The 19,622-nt window shown below is 38.5% G+C and overlaps 1 long non-coding RNA gene across 1 annotated transcript in view; it reads right to left on the reverse strand.

The window, feature by feature from the left end:
- Positions 1–7,754: 7,754 nt before the first annotated feature.
- Positions 7,755–19,622, reverse strand: part of LOC118557909 — a 54,253-nt gene continuing 42,385 nt past the window's right edge. Inside the window, exon 3 of the long non-coding RNA XR_004928105.1 lies at positions 7,755–8,062. This is a non-coding gene — a long non-coding RNA (uncharacterized LOC118557909). The remainder of the gene's footprint in view (positions 8,063–19,622) is intronic.

Consider the following 19,622-nt stretch of genomic DNA (forward strand, 5'->3'; position numbering starts at 1 on the left):
GCGGAGCCTTGCCGCTTTTGCCTCATTGCTCTGCTTGATCTATATATGCAAGAAGCTTTATTTTTATTTATGCAGGGACTATTTCATGTTAAATGGAAGCAGAAAGCTTCCATGGTAACTTAATTTGTAAAGTCTTAGTATTGCTAAGACTTCACACCAAGTAGGCCCTGCTGACTTCCTAAGCGCAGATTATGCTGATAAACAGAGCACGCTGCATCATTTTAAAGCATAAGATATAAAATACAACTGTTCTCAAGTCCATGCACATTTGATGTGTGGGGCACCTGCAAACATCCAGATGAAGCTGTTGGTCGAGAACACGTGAAGTAAAGTATAACTGTGTCCCACACAGCTCTGGCCCTGCAGTCATGAGAACATGGGCGTGGTACAAGTAGGGGACAATGGTTTTTTGTCACCGGCATGTCAACGACATGTGTCGTGCCAAGGTAGTTATCCCAGACAGAATCTGGTTCCCCTTCAGTGGGAGCACGTTAGTCAGAAAAAAACGGCACATCTTCCTTAAAGGGCTAACACGCCGACGGGCTCATCTAAGTTTGTACAAGTTCAGCAGTCGCACAGTCCTGTCAGCCAGACCCATGTTACAATTACACCTACCGTTGTCTTTGCAATGCAGAAAAAAGGCAGAAGAGAGGCTCACTTTTTGTTGAGCTAAAGAGGCGTGGAGTACCAATAACATCTGATTTAATCGAGAGGGTATACATGCATTGCAAGGCATTGTGTGTAATTGGAAATATAAAGGACTTATTTTCTTTGTCAAGTCCCTTGAGATGACTTTAGCTGTAAAAAAAAACCAAAAACCTGAATAATTATTTTGTTTTGAATTTTATTCAGCCTTCATTTAACTGGGAAGTCACTTAAAAGCAACATATTTGAGTGAGAAATGTGGCACACAGTTACAGTTTAAAAGGTCGGCAAGCTCCAGTTAAAACTTTGACGTTAATATGAAAACACAAACACGTCAGTCAGCGCACCTACAGGTTCAGCTGAAGAGTAGCAGCCGCATTATTCAGCAGTATAAGTGTTTAAAAAGAGCTTTAAACACCCCTTAGGCTATGTTGTGCCCCGAAGATTATTTCAATTCAATGGAGTAAAAAGCATTTGTTACTTGTGTGATTTCCAAGGTATGTCAACATTAACCACCCAGATCCAGAGGTTAATTTTCTTCACCACGATGCGACGCTGCTCTGCCTTTTAGTTTGAAAGATTCAGTGGGATTCAACATACTCAAAGCACAAGAGCCATTAGAATAAATGCCCAGATTTTATTTTTGTCTTATATAGGTGATCGACACTGACAGGTTATCATTAATAGAGCCGTGCGCTAAAGAAGTAATTTACTCCTCGGGGAGGTTTCCCTCATTTTCTGCTTGGATTCAAGTGCAAAACCAAAAAGGCTGGCAGCGCGTCACTCATTCAGTCATCCAGTGTAAAGGTTGTTGGTGAAGTTGTTAGCGTAAATAATCAGCTAATTGGCTCTGGACAGTTCTGCTGTGTGCGCTGGAAAATAAAAAGATCCCCTGAGATATGAATTCACCCGCAGCTGGGAGCTGCTGCGGTGACGTTTGTGTGGATGTGTGCGAAGGGGAAATGATAAAAGGGTAACATGGAGAAAGATATTAAAATATGTAAAAAAAAAAAAAAAAAATGTTAAAGAACAGATGGTAGAGAGGAGAGTTTGAGAAATTTGAGAAAAGATATTGAGCTTAAGTGTGCAGTCACAGATTGAAGGAGAATGTGGACCTGGGCTGTGAACACCAACCTGGATAACATTTCATGAATCATCAAAAATGGCGGCGTGCCAATTAGCAGCGGCCGGGAAAAATATGTCTGTTTGGCTCCGTGTGGGAAGAAACAGGTTTTTGTTTCTGATAGAGATGCGATGAAACCTTTGATACTACTGAGGAGACGACTACCTGAACAGGTAATTCTCCATTATGTCAGTGGGTTGAGGGCAGTCACATGATCTCATATTTTAGAGAATCTGTGAGATGTTTTCTTCAGAGACGAGCCAACATACAGCTCTTTGCATAAACTCGTTAAGGACTCCTCATATTGTCAATCTAACCGCTCCTGTCAGAGTCAAGCCTACCAGTCCTCATTGAGCAGTGATGTCTGACAACAAGCCAAACTTGTCAAGTTGGAAGCATTGTAGGACACACATTTTTTTTAAGATAGAAATACAAACATCAATTTCTTAAATTTTTATTTTATTTATCTGTTGAAAAAACATGCAAGATTTTATTGAAACAAACTAAATCCTGTTTTTGTAGACAGGGAGTTTGTAAATCATTGAAGAGCCACAACATGCAAAGGGTCTGGTATAAAGTTTCTTACTTTTTGGAATGATTGTTCTCTTAGCCTGAGTCTGCTTCTGAGTAAAGGTTGCTGACTGTTTGTGCTTCCTACACAAACAGGTTGTACTCAACATTTTTCCTCATTAAATATATTTCTACTATTTCAGTTAGCACACAATTCACACCAAATGATGATAAAACATTTGTGCCTTTTCTCAGTACATTCATCTGTTTAGTTCTTCATCAGAACCCTCAATAACAGAAGATAGAAATGCTATTTCCAACACTAGATCTCTGCTATGCAAATATTAATACAGATAAATGACAATATTTTAAGTCCAATCTCTTGTTTGAAAAATGCAGATCATTGCTGGACAAAATGGATTTCTTTAAAAGGGGTTTAGAGCTGATTTACCATACTGTAGGGAAACCTTTAAAATAATACCACATATTGTTTGTTAAAATTGTGCAATTCTAAATTTGGTTTGCAAAAAACACACCTTGCACTCTGTAATTTGCACTCTCCTTTGCTATCGTCTTGCAAATGAAGAAATTTGTCAATTAATGGATTTATCTTCCGTTTGTGAAACTTGACAAGTTACTCGCCAACTAAAACTTTGCACGTCACTTTAATGTTAACATGGGACCTTGTTATTATTATTATTCCTATTTTTTTTTTAAACCAGCCAACAACCGTACACTGATTGGGATCGCACTTCTCCTTGCATGTCAACTCTCTGTTGAGCAAAGCCTTATCAGCGCTCGGGGAGCCAGGCGACGTTGACTGTAAACACGGATGTGCAGACAGGGACCAAACCATCTTCCGAGGGGGTAATTATTATTATTAGCACTCCAAGCTGCACTAAACCTCTTGAGGTCTCCAACAATGAACATCCACATGGGTGCCGTGACAGGCTCTTATCTAGGCATCACAGCGGGCCAGCCTACAGCTAATACCCAGGCTAATAACGCTTGCCAAGTGAAGCCGACGCTGATCTAATAGCAGCAATGAGGGACAGGCGGCTGAAGCCGTGGGGACACGTGTCACTCACGGCCATCCGGAGGCTCTAGTCCTCGGGCTGTAATTAGTAGCCGGTGACAACAGAGGTGAAGCCGTATGCCAAGCAGGTACACAGGGGCCTGTGCAGTAATAATTACCAGACACCAAAACAATCAGTCCCAAGTGCTGCAATTTCTATTACATACATGCTGTCGCAAGTTTTTTACTGATAGCAAGCAGCAGCGAAAACATGATCAGCGTGTTACTTTACGCGGTATTCTTCAAAGTTTCTATTCTCAATGCTTTCACATTGTCAGTCTGAGTGTTTACTTCCATTGTACAAGTCTTAAATTCAAAGAGTCAAGACCCGACTACTCTACTACAGCATACTGTTGGCTTTAACAACAGATTTGGACTTTAACGTTCTCATGCATACAATTAAGCAACATCCCACAGTTCGGTTCAGCTCAGCTGGCAACTTTTACTACACATTTAGGGAATCTTAAAACATAAAGCAACAGATAACTGGAGGACCTGAAAGCTGACCAGAGCAATCTCCTCAACTAGATACACTATATCACAATGGAAGCTTTGGTCTGTGGCATTTTGGTTTTACAGATTAGCAATCAAGATACCATTAAATGTCTTGTTTCTTTCTTGTTTCTTAGATTGAAAAATCAACAGGACAAGGATTCAGCAGGTTCTACAGCAAGCTGAAGGAACAAGCATGTCTGAACGAGATAAAGTTAAGAGGAAAAACTGCTGTAGTAAGGTGCCTTAGAGTTGGACCATTTTCAGTTCCTGACAAAGTTGACATACTTTCATTATTGCCAAGAGACTTGATATTGTTCAGGTTCTTAAAAATGTACAAAAAAGCTCAAATTGTATTGACACCTCCACCGATACATGAGTAAGTGTCTCTTTACAACTTAAACCTCTGCTTTGTGCTTTTTGTGGCTCTTCATGAGCTCATGGCATCATCCTAGCTCAGGGGTGTCCAAACCTTTCGGCTCGTGGGCCAAAATGATCAAGTCAAAAGCACTTGAGGGCCAAAAACTGAATAAAAAACATAACCAAGAAATTGTGATTTGTTTTCTCTGTCTTCAAAATGTGATAATTTTAAAATAACAAAGTAGAACAAAATATCTGTATTTAGCCAACTGTAATAAAAGCCAATTAGATTTTGAAGCACCAAAGTTTGCATTTCAGTGAAATTCGGTGGATAGATGTAGTCTTAGTTACTATGAAATTAAAAAAAAAGTATAGTTATTAAACGGAAAATGGTTTGTGTTGTACCTCACATTCAATTGTAAGATTTTAACTTGTCTGTAATCATTTTTCAATGAAACTTTATTTATATAGTGCCAATTGACAACACATGTCATCTCAAGGCACTTTACAATGACTATTAAAAACTGTATTTTGATTATATTAAAAATAAAAATAAATCTCCATCTGCTCCAGCCACATCTTTCAAATGCAATTGGGGGGGGGTGGGGGGCTCACACAAAATCAGCACAGGGGCCGCCCTTTGGACAGGCCTGTCTTAGTTAGATTTCTGACCTCTCTTCTTGGAAGACATTAGCTATTAATTAAATCCCCATACTAACTGCCCCAAACAGACCTCTTCTCACACAAATAGCTCATTTTTGGCTTTGAAACCTTTCTTCAGCAGGCATTTGGCTTGTCCATGTGGACATGCCAATTCAAGTCTAGCATGAAAGCTTCAATATTGGAGCCGTAGCTTCTTTATCTATTGAGTGGGACCCCATAGTTCATGGGGATGTAAAAGTTACTTTACTATGGACTGTGATTTATATGCTATTATTACTTCAATATATATGTATTTTTCCTTAGTGCTGTTTCGTGGCTCACTGAATGTCAAAAACAATTTGCAGCCAGAAGATTTTATTCTTATATGGACATTAAAAAGTCTGGCATACAGTGTAATGCAGTTGGCACAATTGCAATTGGAGAAACAATACAAAGAGTTACATGCTGGAGTTACACACTAGAGATCATTAATGCAAAAACAAACTAATCTAAAGTTAAGTTCTAAAGCAACAGAGAATAAACTTATCAGAAAGACAAAAATAAAAATGAAAAAAGACAATATGTATTGCACAATTATTATTTTATGAAAATATTTGTATAAGAAAATTTAATATTTAAGTTAAACAGAAGAAATACAGCAGCCAATTTACAACCGTTACGCTAGACTTAGGCAAGACCATTTAAAAGCTTGTATTTTTTTCTGATGAAACCATCATGTTGTTTATTTGAACTCCTTGCGATGCAGAAAACGAAAAGTCTCCCTTCGTCTTCAGATTTCCAACAAACATCTGAGAGTTTGGGAAAAGCAGCCCAGGAAAATAATTATATAACAAGGTAAAGTATTTGTGTTGCTATTTTTGTGACAAGCAAAATTGATCTAAGATCAGTTTCGTTGTACCAAAACACAATCTCCCTCAACCAGTTAGTGAGGTCTGGTTGGTTTACTTTGGAAGAAAAAGCTTCAATCTATGCTTAGTCCCAACATATAAAGAACACAATCAGTACCTAGCAGGAACTCCTGATGCTCCTTCATCGTTGCCTTCGGCCTCTTGGCAGCATTTTCTGGCAATTACTGATGACTTTTTTCACTGTGCTATGGTGTATACATAATCCACTGGGATTTCTGCTTTTTTTCTGCAGACTATGTCTTTAGCTAAAGGATGGAAATTAGCAAGCTAGTACATTAAAGGTGAAAAAAGCCTCAAGGAGATGCTGTGGAAACTTAGTTTACCCCTGATACTGATGTTCAAGTAGTTTCTGGGTTATGGCAGGTTTCAGCTTGCAATTGCAGCTTAGATTTGGGTTGAGATAAGTTTCCCAACTGGTGTTCAAAACAATGACTCCTACAGGTGCTGTGAAACAACTAATTTCTATGCTTGCAGTGACAATAATTGACAATGACAAAGCAGAAATGATTAGGCTTAGGCCTTGTCAAGATAGCATTGAGCATAATTTACTAAATTATTTCAAAAAGATGCCCTCAATTCTTGTCTGGAAAATTATTAGTTGTATTTGGATATACATATATACATATATATTCACTAATTATACAATATAGTATAATTTGTTAAAACACACAATGCGCAAAACCACCGGTGTACATGTGTATGGAAACTTCTGTCCACAAACATAAACTGAATGCCCCACCTCACTTTCTCTAGATGACAAATTAACGAGGCATCTAACTATTTCACCATTTGCTGATTTCATCAACAGCTTTGATTTCTACCTGCAATAAATGTAAAAACATAATGCACTACATGTATGATGGTTTTTACAAGAAATCTAATAAAATTAGGGCCGACACCCACCATCTTCCTTTAAAATATAAACAAAACACAATTTAAGTCTCCACTAATAGTCTAATACGCTGTTGTAACTGCATGTCGAGTGGCTTATTGTTAACTTTGCTATTAACTGCATGGATATATCTTCATTTGTCAGTCCCTTTGGATAAAAGTGCCTTCGTTTTACATAAATATAAATATTATACAGCAACACCAAAAACATGTTCAGATTCAATTCTCTCCAGGCAACTGCTTGGTTGTAGAGTTTCTGACTCGCTCAACTAAATAGAGTAAATACAGATATTAACTGTTTTATGTGCATTACATTACATTCCTTATATAGGACATTTTTGACCAATCTGTATAATCTGACCCAATCTGTATAATATGATTAAACTTGACTTTGTAAAGTGCCTTGAGATGACATGTTTCATGATTTGGCGCTATATAAATAAAATTGAATTGAATTGAATTGACTTCTTCCCCATGCTCAGATACTGAAGCAAATGTGAATGTGTAAGGACATTGGTAAAGTAACCTTGATAAGGAGAGGGACACAGCTTTGTTAAAATCATCATATGTATTATAACATAACCTCTGAAAGAATCTTGAATCTTCCTGTTTCATTAGGATCCCAACATTTTGTGTGCTAACCAAATCTTGCTGAGGGTCATGAGGTGTTTGTTTTTTGTTTTTGAACTGAAGAAGTGATAGAGCCCAAGGAAAGTCGACTCATACACGAGGAGAACGTACAAATTTCACACAAATGATTGTCTGATGTTTGAACTGCCACCTTTCTGTTGAGCAACAGTGCCATCCACATGACCCACTGTCTTCAACTATCATGTGCACAACAGCAAAATTAAATAAAAAATCATTTGAATGTCATTTAGCCTCCTAGGTATGGTGAAGATGACATTCTGAAGTTCAAAGAGAGCGTCCAAGCTGTCCCTTAAGACCAGAAAAGTTGGGCTAATAAAAACAAACACATGGTCACCAAATTTGAGCAACGACAAATTGGAAAAAAATCTCAAATGTTCCAATCAGTCTCAATTTCAGCGAAAAGATTCAGATTATCTGTCCTGTCTTGTATCACCAATTCTGGCTGGGGCTGGTGGTGTGGGGGATATTTCCCTCGGGCACGTGCCATAATAGTTAGTACCAGCACCTTAGTATTGTTGCTAACCATGTCCATTCTTTCATGACCACAGTATCCTCTGCTGGATTCTTTCTGCAGGTTAACCAGCTCACAATGCTCGGATTACATTAAACTGATCTCTTGGACATGATACTGAGTTCACTGTTCCTCAGTGGCCTCCATAGTCACCAGATCTCAATCCAGTCGAGCGTTTTCCGGATGTGGAGGAAGCGGAGAGTCACATCATGGATGCTGAGCAGACAAATTTTCTGAAAGCACAGAAGACAATAAAAAACAAAACAAAAACATGATATTTTTACTTTTACTGAGAACAAAATGAGACTCAAGCAATTGTTTCTAGTCGTCAGCTTTAAGTAATTTCCCTCTGGGATTATTAAAATATGTCTGATTCTGATTCTGATACCAACGACTGACCGTCTGTACTCTGGAATGAGCCTGTAAACACAGAGACTTAAAGGTGCATGGTACAAATTTTAAAATTGAATATTATTTACTTTCTTTCCCATAAATGCTCTTTCAATTGTTCAACATGTAAAAACAGCTATCCTCTATTAACCGTAGATGCCTCTATAGGCTTCCTTTAACAATTCATGAGAGAATGAGTCGGCTCGTATTCTGGGTGTGACACACTGCGTTCTCTCATTCACCCGGATCCTTTGTTGAGTCTCCGCCACCAATGACGCATTGAGAGAACGCCGGCTAACTTCAACATTTCAAGCTTTCTTACCTCAGAAGAAATTACGCCTCTAAACAAAAGACTCATGCAGTTGCAGTGGCAGATGCTTTTCCTCTTCTCCCATGCGAGTGCACAACACAGGTGTCATTTCAAGTCGTGGTCAGAGGGGGCAGACTTCTGCAAAAATCCTGAAACTGACGCTATGCTCCTCTAAGAACCATGCCTCAACCTACATGAGTTTATAATAACTGAGACCCAGTTTGATCAAAATAGAAAAGTAAATCTTGATAATTGCCTTTTAAATTGACTGGCCACCGGTCCTTAATGGATGCATGAGTGGATGGAGCTTGAGCATGGCTACAGCAATGTTCAGCTGAAGATTCTCAATTCTCAAAATAAATTTTGACATTGTTTACCATCTCTTTTGGGTAAAGAACAATTTCATTGTACGTTTACAGTTTAATTGAAAAAGAATCCAGACAAAGCAAAATCCATAAAAAACATCTATTGTTGTTCTAGTCTAGTGCATAAGGCGATAGCGGTGATGTGTGCGGATGTTGATTCTTTCTAATAATCTTTGCAAAACTACTTAGATACACTATGCATATTTTTTATCTGTTTTTTTTTCTAACCAAAACCTTTGGCCTTTGATAAGTACAAAGTTTAAGTTAAAGCATCAACGGAGCTCAGCCCCCAGTCAAATCCAAATAACTAGTAGTAGCTGTGAAAAGTTGAGTTTCATGCTCAATTATGCTCCTTTACCTGTATTATTGCTTTACTAAAAGGAAAAAAAAAAACATTAAATATACTATAAATGCACAGCAGTGCTCTGGCTATGACAGGAAGTGCAAGCTGACAAAGATCTGCGCTCTGAGACCTCCCAGTGCGGCTGTTGATGCTACACAGTATCTAAAGCTGAACCCTCACTGCACAGAGCCCTGGGGCTGATGGGAGTTCTCCGGGGAACCATTAGTGAGCAGATCGTCAATGTGGTGTGCAGGGAGGAGTTGCAATTCACGGGAGAGCGCCGAAAGAACTCACAACACTCTAACAACACCTGTCACCCCTGTGCCTAATGAGAAACACAATTAGCAATTAACAGTGCGATCTGTCAGGGCTAATACCTGCCTCCCTGCATGCACGGACGCACACACACACACACACACACACACACACACACACACACACACACACACACACACACACACACACACACACACACACACACACACGGGGAAACAGGACCCCTTTTATCAGCTCTCCCATGCAGGTATGAAATGAGCCCAAACAAGCAGATCAATTAGACAGGTGATGTAATGTTGTGAAACCTAAGCTGATGCCTTGGTGGCAAACCTTCTTCGCAACCTCCTCACTGCTGCTTCAGTCACCGTTAGGACAGAAACTAAGCATGATTTCTACCACCCTGCAGGGAGCTGAACCACAAACGTGAAAAAGCAGTCAGTGGTCATGCATCAGATGGCAGCAGCTATAAGTGTGTGCAATGAGATGTCTGTCAAAATCCATTGTGCTGGTGAGTGGTGAACTGAGAATTAACCGAGGATGTACTGGAGCAAATATAAACAGTTGTGTTCAAAATAGCAGCAGATCTTACAGATTTCTCAACACTTGCTGAAAACTTCCAAAAAGAACACCTAAAGACCTCTGCGCTGTTGAGAACATCCCCGGATGACGCATGAAATCTAAAATGTATTTAAAGTTTGTTATTAATTACACTGAAACAGCAAAGTTCTTAACTGGTTACTTTCTGTGTTGAATTTTGTTTAAACAGAACACAAATTACAAGCTGAGGAATTTTGTTTTTTTCTACAGAGCCCTTTAGCAAACAATAATGCAAAACAAATTAGGACACACTATAGGGCGTCAAAGGGCACGCCTTTGTGCAATTCATTGTATGATGAGGTCGCCATTTTCTGGGGCAACAGCTTTTGTTTACATTGCTGATTTGGACACTGTGCTATGAGAGATAGAGATACAGAGTGCTTGAAACATGGACCGTATTCTAAGACTAAAAAAGTAGAGCACATAACCCTCGTTCTAAAGTCCTTACACTGACTCCCTGTATCTCAGAGAATAGACTTTAAAATCCTTCTGTTAGTCTATAAATCCCTGAATGGCTTAGCACCTAAATACATCACAGACTTGTTATCAGTGTATCAACCATCCAGACCACTCAGGTCTTCTGGCTCCAGCCTACTCTGCATACCTAGAACATGAACCAAACACGGAGAAGCAGCATTTAGTTCCTATGCTCCACTTATCTGGAACAAACTTCCAGAAAACTAAAAGTGAGGAAAGCCAGAGTTCTTTTAAATCGAGATTAAAAACACATTTGTTTAAAATTGCCTTTGAATGCTCAAGTTAAACTGTTTTACTGTTTCTAAATGTTCTTTTTTGTTTCTACATTATATCCCTACTTGCTTTTATTCCTATATTTTAATCATGTAAAGCACTTTGCATTGTCTCTGTACTGAATTGTGCTATTTAAATAAATTTGCCTTGCCTTGCCTTGCCTTGCCTTGCCTAAAGAGATAGGCAATGGACTGTACAAGGCAGACTCGGTTTCAAAGGTTTACTATCTCAAAAAAAAAAATCTCTGTGGTGAGTGGGACTGATCCAATGTTAACTGGACAAAGGAATTACATGACCTGTGGCTACCATACACCTACATTCTCAGAAGCTGAGCTTGCCTTTGGTGAATAAATATTACGTCTTTAGGGGCTGATGGACAAAGCAACTTTGTGTGGGTTCAGTATCTCAGAAAATTTCATCTTAAAGAGAAAACTTGTCATTTCAGACGTACGTGAACATCACACCTTCACCCCTCTTCCTCCGCTCCGGTGTCTTCCGGACAAATTTGTTTAAAATTATTTTAAGCCTAGCATCAACTCTGCATTTATGCTGAAGCTATTTAAGGACTTCTCAGTTCATTTATTTATGAAGCAGGGAATTTTGACAAAGGGTCTCCTTTTCTTCTACTGTGTTTGCCACCCTCAGCAGGGTAGGCTAATAGCAGTCTGCTAAAAGCTCTGTGTAAACCAGCATAATAAGCTTCCCTACAAACTTACCAGTCTGAAAAAGCCATGAACACACACACACACACGTATCAGGATGTGCTGTTTAAAGTAAGGTTTGGTCTTCTCCTGGGTCCGTTCGTTTTTAACTTTTTAAAAACAAAAGAAACAAAGACCGTGTTGTGAATGCAGGTGGTGTAAACAAACAGAAACCTGTTTCCAGATCCCTGTTGCCAGCTCCTCAGCAAGAAGTCTAACTGAGTTTATCTGCTTCGCTGTGTTTCTCCTGGATGAAGCCCCTACTGGAGCAAGAACCGCCCGTACCCTTTTACTCTTCTCGCAGATAAACGGTACTCCTGGATTAAACTGTTAACATGATTGTCTCATAGTGTTGTCTGTAAATCCTGGTCATTCATTTTGACAAATTGCTATATATTTGTTAAAATCCTGCTTGTCTGTCTAAAATGGTCAGCGGGGCTCCAAAAATCCTCCCTCAAACCTTCGGAGACGGGAGGGGTTAAAAATCCTCACCCCCGAAAAACCGAACCGTGGCGTAACTACCAGTGTAACTCTGCACATTCTCCATGATTCAAAATAGCAGAAAGCTACCTGCCGGCTTCAGTTTTCCCTTGTCCTGAAATTATTCTCGTCCTGATATCTTGCCTGATTTGTTTTTATTTACATACAAGGAGGCAGTATATATGACTGTGTATCTAAGGTGTTGAGTTAAAGGAGCAATAAGTAAGAAATGTCCTCTAAAATTAACTAAAATCATCTTCGCTCGTCACCCAGGATGGACGTAACGTTCCCTATTTAATCGGCTCTCTACATCAACAATGTCAAGTTCTCCTTTCAAAATTGGAGGTACAGTGCGGAACTACTTCAGTGCAGTATGTAGCCTGTGTTTACTTCCTGGTTCCTGAACCAATCACATGAGAGTTCCCAGGATTCCCAAAACATTTTGTATTTTATCTTGGCGAAAGAGAAGCACAGGGGACCCAGTGTGAGATGTGTGACGTATTTTGTAAGGTTCACACTGTCCACTAAATGGTGCTCTGATTACATTGTTGCAAGCTTGGTAAAATCCTGCCAGATTTGGAACAGGAGTTCATGAGATCCAAGATGGTGGAATAAACAGTATTACTGAGACAGACGCTGTCATTATTATTGTAGTACGGCCTGAAACAAGATTAAACAAAAAAATATTGCAAGAAGCGGACCAGAATAAGGACAGAAAACATCATCATATATTTTGTATGTAAAAATTCAGTGATGTTTCACAGTAGCAACAGACTGTTGAGGAAAAGGCATGGGCTTTTGTCAGTAACAGGGTTTTGCGTACATGTTGTTCCGAATTGAAACACTAGGTGTCATTATTACTTATTGCTCCTTTAAATTACTTCCAAACGTGCCTCCAACTGACTTCAATTGTATTAATTATAGTCAACTGGCAGCTCAGAATAAGAGAAAAGGTTACGCTGATGTAAAGCAAACTCACACTGGCATAGAGTGACATAAAAGAAGGCACTTGTCTGTGTGCTTTCTTTTACATACAGTGTATGTTAATATCTGGTTTCAACTGTATGTGTAAAGGGATAGCTTTAACTTTTCCAGAAACCCGCTTCTTTCAAATAAAGCATCAGGTAATAAATTAAGATCAAGGTCAACTGTTCCTCAAGCGTACATTAAGCTCTGGTATTGTATGTGGTGCTATTTCCCATCAGAACTAATGTTTGGACACTTGAATGCACTCTATTGAATAAAAAGCAAAGAGAGTAAATAATACCCAAGATGGAGCGTTTTATGCCGTTCCACTTTGTGTCATAAACATGAAGCTGCCTTTTAGCGGCACAGAAAGTTGTCAAAGGAGCTGTAAACAGCTTTCCAGATGATTTCAGTTCCTTACATCTAAGTTAAATTGAGATTTTATTTCATTTTAGCCACATACTGAAAACTTTTACATTATGATTTTTTTTTAACTAAACTGCCTCTGTAAAAACCCACCCAGCAGCACACACACAATCAACAATGGCAGTGTTCTAATTGGATTACACCAAATGTGTGTCTGTTTGCATGTGTGGCATCTCCAGCATAGTAATTGTGTCAGCCTTGTTGGTCAGCAGGGAATTAAAGTGTTAAATCCAATTCTGAATTTGTTTCTCTTGTACAGAGGAGGGGTGGATGTAGTGTGAGTCGCTACCATATGTTCCCATCCCCAATTCGGGGGGATTGAATATGGATGAGGAACAACACGGGGTCCTGGCATTATCACTGGTGGCGCATTTATACTCTGATGGTGTGTGCTTGTTTGGTATCAGACGGGAAGTGGAGTTGTCAACGCCAGCTCTGTAAAACTGACTAAGTTTTCAAATAATTAGGGCAAAATGTATTCAGTGCTTTTGAGCCACATGCTTCTGAAAGTGTAGAACAGGCTGAAAAAGACCAACAAATTTCTGAATGGTTTGCCATAACCACACTGAAATAGGATGAGCAATATTGTCTCACTGGATACTTGATGGAAATAGATTAAATAACTCATGGTGTAGATTTTTTGAATTACTATATAAATCTGCTTTGCAAGTGTCCTCACCTTTAATCATAAAATCTGTGAGACGACCTTGTACATCAATAGTTAGTAGAAGTTGACCTGCACAGAGCGGAATATTCATATAATGTTAGATCGCGGTGATGTAAAAAATATATATTTTTTAAAAATGACGTACAAAAATACATTAAAGACTCCCTTTCATCCACACTAGATCATACATGCAGACTCAAAAGTAATCATTTAAATTCCAGCAAGAGACTCTGAGAAGGTAATTCCAGAAGGCTTGAGTTATAGTCTGTTTTATTTATTAGAAAAAAGAGCCACTGTGAGAAAATGCATCAGTGTGTTTAAAATAAAAGTTTAAACCATCAAGGTGAAGATGTCGTGCAATGCAGTCCCATTGCATGATGATGCCACCACTATGCTTGATAGGCCGTAAAGTGTTCTTAAATGTAAAAAACTCCATCTAGACTCCATCTAGACTAGTCATGTAGTGGTTTAATAGCTCAACACTTGTCTTGTCTGACCATTAAAAACTACTCCAGAAGGAATTTGGTTCATCCAGCTCCATATTTCAGTCAAGCTTGTAGCTGCTGCTTTTGGAACAGGTAGTTCTTTATAGCTTGGGACCCTCTCAGTCTATAGTGATGCAAAACTGGCTTCACAGTGTGATGACATTTGTTTCTTAATTTTTCCTTAGCCTGCTTTAAAACATTTGCAATATGAAGGTAATGCATGAATCATATTTCATAAAATTTATTAATTCTACCAGAAAATAAACACATAATATATAATTATTTTTTTTTTTTTACATTTTGAAAGGTCCAAAACATAAAAATATTTACTTCTGGTTACGATGCCAAAGTCGACACAAAAAGATTCTGTACCGATATGAATAGTAGGTTAAAGTCATGTGAGGTGGAGTTCAGTTGTTGCCAGATTGTAGTCACTCCGTGACAGCGCTGAGAAAAGGTTTCTTCTTGCTGTTACATTTCTCAGATTTAAGCAAAAGAAGCAAAATGAGGGTGAGCATTGGTCAAGCTTTTAAGGAATCAAAGAGGCTCAGAAGCCACATGAAGGTTGCCTCTTTCCTTCTGGACAGGAAAGTTAAATGTTTGCTAATGCTAACCGAAGGTCCTGGCAACCGGCTAGCAAATAGTCCAACTGAAGGCTGGAATAAGAGCGGGCGAGCACGAGCTCACAACCTACTGGTCAGGAGGAGTTAAACTTGTAGCTATCTCCTTTAATAAACTTTTGATACCTCCGGAATATCGCCAAAATTAGAAGCATTCTGTCCAGGGGTGATGCTGAAAAACTAGTCGATGTATTTGTTACATCAAGGCTGGACTATTGTAATTCTTTAGGAAGTCCACAAAATGCAGTTCAAAGTCTTCAGCTGATCCAAAATGCTGCAGCAAGAGTTCTGATGAAAATCAACAAAAGGGATCATATTTCTCCAATTTTAGCTTCCCTTCATTTGCTTCCTGTTAAATCAAGAATATAATTTAAAATTCTTCTTCTAACATATAAAGCCCTTAATAATCAAGCTCCATCATATATCAGAGCTCTGATTACCCCGTATATTCCTAACAGAGCACTTCGCTCTCAGACTGCAGGTCTGCTGGTGGTTCCTAGAGTCTCTAAAAGTAGAATGGGAGGCAGATCCTTTAGCTATCAGGCTCCTCTCCTGTGGAACCAACTCCCAGTTTTGGTCCGTGAGGCAGACACCCTGTCTACTTTTAAGACTTTTTGACAAAGCGTATAGTCAAAGTGGCTCATGTTACCCTGAGCTACCTCTATAGTTATGCTGCTATAGGCTTAGGCTACTGGAGAACATCAGGGCCTATTTTTCTCACTCTACTGATTTCTACTGCTCTCCAGTCTACCATTGTCTAGTTTTGCACTGCATTGCATTAAAATGACTGTTGTCATTTTAGCTTTTAACTTTCTGTTCTCTCTCTTTTATCTTCATAGTAGGTACACCTGGTCTGGCGTTCTGTTAACTGTGACATCATCCAGGGAAGACAGATCACCCGCTATTACCATCTAATGTAGGACAGATTACTGGATCAATGTGTGCTTCTGTGCTTTTTTGTCTCTCTTGTTGTGTCTCTGCTCTGTCTTCTGTAACCCCCAGTCGGTTGAGGCAGATGACCGTTCATACTGAACCTGGTACTGCTGGAGGTTTTCCTTCCCGTTAATGGGGAGTTTTTCTTTCCACTGTCACTTTATGCTTGCTCAGTATGAGGGATTGCTGCAAAGCCATCAACAATGCAGATGACTCTCCCTGTGGCTCTACGCTTCTCCAGGAGTGAATGCTGCTTGTCGGGACTTTGAAGCAATCAACTGGTTTCCTTATATAGGACATTTTTGACCAATCTGTATAATCTGACCCAATCTGTATAATATGATTGAATTTGACTTGTAAAGTGCCTTGAGAGGACATGTTTCATGAATAGGCGCTATATAAATAAAATTGAATTGAATGCATGCTCAGTATGAGGGATTGCTGCAAAGCCATTGACAATGCAGACGACTCTCCCTGTGGCTCTACGCTCTTTCAGGAGGAGTAAATGCTGCTTGTCAAGACTAGACGCAATCTTCTGGGTTTCCTTAGAGAGACATTTTTTGACCAATCTATCTATACAATTTGCTTGAATTTGACTTTTGAAAGTGCCTTGAGATGACGTACTGTGAATTGGCACTATATATAAAGAAAATTGAATTGATACCAACAAAAAGCTACCATTTTGTTGGATACTGTTTCTTTCTCCATTGCTTCAGAAAAGATGTACCGGTAATCGTTAAAGAAAAAGATCAGGTGTCAGTTTCTGTTGATCAAGTATGTGTCGGTATACAGCTGTCCATTGTATCTTTATAACGTGTCATATCATCATAAAATATTACATTTAACTAAATGACTATACACATAACGTTAAAATGTGCTGTCAAGATTGTATTGCTGGTTGTGGAGGGTTTTGTCATCTCTTTAGCATAATAAAAAAATGCAACAGCACATGTCAAAAAGCTGAGTTTACCATTTGATTGACAAAGTTTTTCAGAGGAAGTGCCATACAGATACACACAATAGCAATCAACACCCGGCAGTAAACATGTTACTGTACACCCCAAAACAAGGCATGACTCCTGTGGGTTGCAACTTCGAGTGAATAATGAGGTGTTAACAAGGTGTAACAATATTTTTTTTCTAATATTCAGTGTTGCCTATGTTTCCAGATGGAGAATTATGAAGACAGTCCCAGGATGCGTAAATTATAGTTACCAGGGGGATAGATGAAGATAGGCAGCAAAAAACTGAATGTGATGAGGAAAAAAAATATGTAACAGATGTGCATGTTTTGATTTTGGTTATCTCAAGTAATACTAAAAAGGTAATAATTAAGATAATAGTTTATGAGCTTGTTAGCAGTTTAGCTTTAGGGTATGTAAGCGTAATGCCCTTTGGGTTTATTAGAAATTCCAAGAGACATCAGTAAAAAGAATTTAAGTAATCAACGTTATACTTGCATGTCATTTGGCATTTTGTATACATTACTGGTGTTACAGACCAGCTCACAGACATGAAGAAATGCAACTGTTAAATCCAAAGGTTCCTTAGTTTGCTGGTTTGTGTTATTACCATTTCAACAAGGAAAGACATCAGCAGTGACTTTTGAGATTCAACTGTTGGCGCCGCCCACATGTGGGAAAAGTTTAAGCCAGCTGCCAGTCTTCCCAGGAAGGAAGTCCCAGCAAATTAACCCAAAGGTGAGACTGTGCAGTGTTCAGAGAAATTTCACAAGAAAACAGAAGCTCCGTCTAAGACTTTACAATCAACGCTGCCCATTTTGTTTGAGTTCATGAAGTTCATCATAGAAAATACATGAGATGGGTTAATTGGAAAGATTGCCAGAAGAAAGCATCTTTCCTGCATGAATTGTGAAGCATAAAGTTTGAAAAATTGCATCAAAATAAACTTTAACACTTCCGCCCTTTAGACAGATGAGGTTAGATGGTTTTGGCCATTAGGCACAACACTGTTATAAAGAGAACCAAACACAGCATACCCTGACATAGACCTCAAACTAACTGTCAAGCTTGGATGTGGAGGAGTAATGACTTGTACTTGTTTTGTAGCTACAGGACATGTCATTTTTGTTGTGTTGCCCATGAGATCCTCTGTAAAACAAAGTATTCTAGACTCAAATGAGAGACCATCTATCTAACAGCTAAAGCTTGGCCCAGACTGGGGCATCAAGAGAACAAGGACCCAAGACACAGGAGCATGTATGACATAATGGCAGGAAAATAAAATAAATCAGGGTTTTCTAATGGGGTAGTCAAGGTCCAGTTACACTCAAATAGCCAATATATAAACTGATATTGAGTTAATACTTTGTAGAGTAAATCTTATTTTCTTCAGTCATTTTATAACTCTGGAAAAGGTTGCTAATATCTTGTTTAAAGGGTCAGTTCATTGTAGATTTTAATAAATGACCCAGTGCTTTATGATGGGCAGTGACTTCATTTGAGGTTGACCCACTGGGATGGATCATTTATGACTTTCATATTATCTCCTAACACTTATATGCAGATGATGCTGTTGTACACTACCTGTAATTCTTCGGAGCTCATCAAACTGTCTAAATTACTTAAGTACCTAAAACCAATTACAATCTGGTTAAAAACCAACTCACTTGATCAGAACTCTGAGAGGACAAAGCGTTTGATTAAAGCTCCACGAGGCATTATTCCTCTGATCAGGCTGATCATTGATCATTGGACTTTTGAACTCTGCTGTCAAACCAAGCTGAAACAATTTAGATGTTGTTTTCGACTAATCTGTGTTTCCTTAAGTCACTTCAAATAGTAAGTAACCATTGGAGAGATATGTTCAAGCTAAGACAGTTGGTGTCAAAACAAGATCTTGAGATGGCTATTAATGCTTTTATTTCTTCTTGTATATAGCCTTGTAATTCATGTTGTAAAAGTAACAACAAAAAAGCTTTCATCATCTTGGGTTTTTCCAAAGTTTTGCAGCAAAGCTCAGAAGAAGCCCACATCCTTCCTGTTTTAAAGTCTTTCTATTGGCTACCCATTCATTATCAATTATTTTATTATTATTTTCCTTTAATTTTGCCTTTCAGGGCCATATGTGGCCAAGGTCCTTTATAAATGAATCAGTTGTTAAAGTCACATTTCCCAACTCAGTTGTCAAACCAAAATATATTTGTAATAAAATAGGTTTTTATTAAACCTTGCTATTCCTTAAGATATTTACAATAAATATTGTGTGTGTTTTAAAATAATTAAGTATTTACATGCTTTAATTTATAATTTACCATTTCAAGAATTTATTCATTTGATTCTGTTTTAATGTTTATAGTGTCTGTGGTTCATATTAGTTTTGGATGTGATAGGTGCCTTTTAATTAAATAATTAGTTCCGCATTAGATTTAAAACCACACTTTTTAGCTATAGAATTAAAATTGTGTAAATAACTCTGTTTTGCCCTTACAAAGAGTCTTTAAACACTCTAGATGAAACACAAT

The sequence above is a fragment of the Fundulus heteroclitus genome, chromosome 3 (assembly GCF_011125445.2).
Source record: "Fundulus heteroclitus isolate FHET01 chromosome 3, MU-UCD_Fhet_4.1, whole genome shotgun sequence".
Taxonomy (NCBI): Eukaryota; Metazoa; Chordata; class Actinopteri; order Cyprinodontiformes; family Fundulidae; genus Fundulus; species Fundulus heteroclitus.